General features: G+C 39.2%; 1 non-coding gene across 1 annotated transcript; it reads left to right on the top strand.

The window, feature by feature from the left end:
* The first annotated feature begins 2,113 nt into the window (after nt 1-2,113).
* Nucleotides 2,114-2,221, top strand: LOC148548346 (small nucleolar RNA R71). The gene has a single exon (XR_015898408.1). It is a non-coding gene; the product is annotated as a small nucleolar RNA R71 (small nucleolar RNA).
* Nucleotides 2,222-3,663: the final 1,442 nt, after the last annotated feature.

Here is a 3,663-nt window from a genome sequence, read left to right as displayed (position 1 = left end):
TTTGATAGGTGAGGGGTTTTTGGGTAAGAGGTATTGAGGTGATTTGTGAATGGGTGAAGAAGAGAGAGAGGTGGGGTAGGTGGGGATCCTGTGGGGTCCACAGATCCTGAGGTGTCAAGAATTTTTCATCCCTGCACCAAGTGGCGTACAAAATGCCCTTCTCTGCAAATCCTGGCGTTAAACGCCAGGTTGCTGCCCATTTCTAGCGTTTACGCCAGCTTCTTGCCCTTTTCTGGCGTTAAACACCAGCTCTGTGCCCCTTTCTGGCGTTAAACGCCCATAATGGTGCCAGACTGGGCGTTTAACGCCCATTCTGCTACCCTTACTGGCGTTTAAACGCCAGTAAGTTTCTCCTCCAGGGTGTTTTATTTTTAATACTGTTTTTCATTCTGTTTTTACTTTTTCAGTTGTTTTTGTGACTTCACATGATCATCAACCTACAGAAAACATAAAATAACAATAGAAAATAGAAATTTAACATAGATAAGTAAAAATTGGGTTGCCTCCCAACAAGCGCTTCTTTAATGTCAATAGCTTGACAGTGGGCTCTTATGGAGCCTCACGGATACTCAGAGCATGGCCTCCCAACACCAAACTTAGAGTTTGAATGTGGGGGCTCTGTTTGACTCTGTATTGAGAGAAGCTTTTCATGCTTCTTCTCCATGATTACAGAGGGAGATCCTTGAGCTTTAAACACAAGGGAGTCCTCATTCACTTGAAGGACCAATTCTCCTCTGTCAACATCAATCATAGCTTTTGCTGTGGCTAGGAAGGGTCTGCCAAGGATGATGGATTCATCCATACACTTCCCAGTCTCTAGGATTATAAAATCAGCAGGGATGTAATGGTCTTCAACCTTTACCAATATATCCTCTACAAGTCCATAAGCTTGTTTCCTTGAATTGTCTGCCATCTCTAATGAGATTCTTGCAGCTTGAACCTCAAAAATTCCTAGTTTCTCCATTACAGAGAGAGGCATGAGGTTTATACTTGACCCTAGGTCACACAGAGCCTTTTCAAAGGTCATGGTGCCTATGGTACAAGGTATTGAGAACTTTCCAGGATCTTGTCTCTTCAGAGGTAATCTTTGCCTAGTCAAGTCATCTAGTTCTTTGATAAGCAATGGGGGTTCATCCTCCCAAGTCTCATTACCAAATAACTTGGCATTTAGCTTCATGATTGCTCCAAGGTACTTAGCAACTTGTTCTTCAGTAATATCTTCATCCTCTTCAGAGGAAGAATACTCATCAGAGCTCATGAATGGTAGAAGTAGATTCAATGGAATCTCTATGGCCTCAGTGTGAGCCTCAGATTCCCCTGGTTCCTCATTAGGAAACTCCATGGAGGCCAGTGGACATCCATTGAGGTCTTCCTCAGTGGCGATCACTGCCTCTTCCCCCTCTCCAGGTTCGGCTGTGTGGGTTATGGTGATGGCCTTGCACTCTCCTTTTGGATTCTCTTCTGTATTGTTTGGAAGAGCACTAGGAGGGAGTTCAGTAACTTTTTTGCTCAGCTGACCTACTTATGCCTCTAAATTTCTAATGGAGGACCATGTTTCATGTTTTAATTAGATCAGAGACTACAGTTGCTAATTCAGAGTGGCTCTGCTTAGAATTCTCTGTCTGTTGCTGAGAAGATGATGGAAAAGGTTTGCCATTGCTAAACCTATTTCTTCCACCATTATTGTTGTTGAAGCCTTGTTGAGGCCTCTGTTGATCCTTCCATGAGAGGTTTAGATGATTCCTCCGTGAAGGATTATAGGTGTTTCCATAAGGTTCTCCCATGTAATTCACCTCTTCCATTGCTGGGTTCTCAGGATCATAAGCTTCTTCTTCAGATGAAGCTTCTTTGGTTCTGCCTGTTGCTGCTTGCATTCCAGAGGTGTACATGAATTGGTTATTTACAGGATTCCTTTCTTCTGATTTGTCCCATTATTCACAGGATTCCTTTCAGAGGTGTACATGAATTGGTTATTTACAACCATTTCAATGAGTTCCTGAGCTTCTGCAGGCGTCTTCTTCAGATGAAGAGATCCTCCAGCAGAGCTGTCCAATGACATTTTGAACAGTTCAAACAGACCATCATAGAAGATACCTATGATGCTCCATTTTGAAAGCATGTTAGAAGGACACCTTCTGATCAATTGCTTGTATCTTTTCCAAGCTTCATAGAGGGATTCACCTTCCTTCTGTCTGAAGGTTTGGACTTCCACTCTAAGCTTGCTCAATTTTTGAGGTGGAAAGAACTTTGCCAAGAAGGCATTAACTAGCTTTTCCCAAGAGTTCAGGCTTTCTTTAGGTTGTGAATCCAACCATGTTCTAGCTCTGTCTCTTACAGCAAAGGGAAAAAGCATAAGTCTATAGACCTCGGGATCAACCCCATTGGTCTTGACAGTGTCACAGATTTGCAAGAATTCAGCTAAGAACTTATGAGGATCTTCCAATGGATGTCCATGAAACTTGCAATTCTATTGCATCAGAGAAACTAATTGAGGCTTAAGCTCAAAGTTGTTTGCTCCAATGGCAGGGATTGAGATGCTTCTCCCATAGAAGTCAGGAGTAGGTGCAGTAAAGTTACCAAGCACCTTCCTTGCATTGTTGGCATTGTTGTTGTTTTTGGCTGCCATGTCTTCTTCTTGTTTGAAAAGTTCTGTTAGGTCCTCTATAGAGAGTTGTACTTTAGCTTCTCTTAGCTTTCTCTTCAAGGTCCTTTCAGGTTCAGGATCAGCTTTAACAAGAATGTCCTTGTTCTTGCTCCTGTCACAGTATAGAGATTCCTTGAGGTGTCAGAGGAAAAGAAGAATAGAAGGAGAAGGTAGAGAAGAGAGAATTTGAACTTATCAAGGGAGATAGAGTTCAAATTGCTCATTGAGGAGGGGTGTTAGTCCTTAAATAGAAGAGTGTGAAAAAAGGGGAAGAATTTTCGAAAATAAATTAAAAATATTTTGAAAAAAATTAAAAGAAATTTAAAAATTTGATTGATGATTTTCGAAAACTAAGATTGGGCAAGAAATTAAGTGATTTTTGAAAAAGATTTTGAAATTAGAAATAAAAAAGATATGATTGAGACTTAATTTTGAAAAAGATGTGATTGAAAAGTTATGATTGAGAAGATATGATTGAAAATCAAATAAAAAAAGGAAAGTTTTAAAATTAAAGTTGATTACTTGACTAACAAGAAATTAGAAGATATGATTCTAGAATTAAAACTTTTGATCCTTTCTTAATAGGCAAGTAATAACTTGAAAATTTTGAATTAAATTACTAATTGTAGCAAGGATTTTCAAAAATAATAATAAATAAAAAAAAGGAAAGAAATTGATTTTGAAAGGATATCATTGAAAAGATATGATTTGAAAAAGTTTTGATTTTGAAAAATTATGAATATTTGAAAAAGATTTGAATTAAAAACAAAATCTTCCTTCTAGTGTCATCCTGGCGTTAAACGCCCAGAATAGTATCCATTATGGCGTTTAACGCCCAAAATCCTACCTTTTTGGGCGTTTAACGCCCAGCCAGGTACCTTGGCTGGCGTTTAAACGCCAGTTTTCCTTCTTCATTGGGCGTTTTGAACACCCAGCTTTTTCTGTGTAATTCCTCTGTTGAATGTTTCTGAATCTTCAATTCTCTGTGTTATTGACTTGAAAAGACACAATTTTGAAAA

The sequence above is a fragment of the Arachis ipaensis genome, chromosome B8 (genome assembly GCF_059453495.1).
Source record: "Arachis ipaensis isolate K30076 ecotype BB chromosome B8, ASM5945349v1, whole genome shotgun sequence".
NCBI lineage: Eukaryota > Viridiplantae > Streptophyta > Magnoliopsida > Fabales > Fabaceae > Arachis > Arachis ipaensis.
This window is presented reverse-complemented; position numbering and strand designations above follow the sequence as displayed.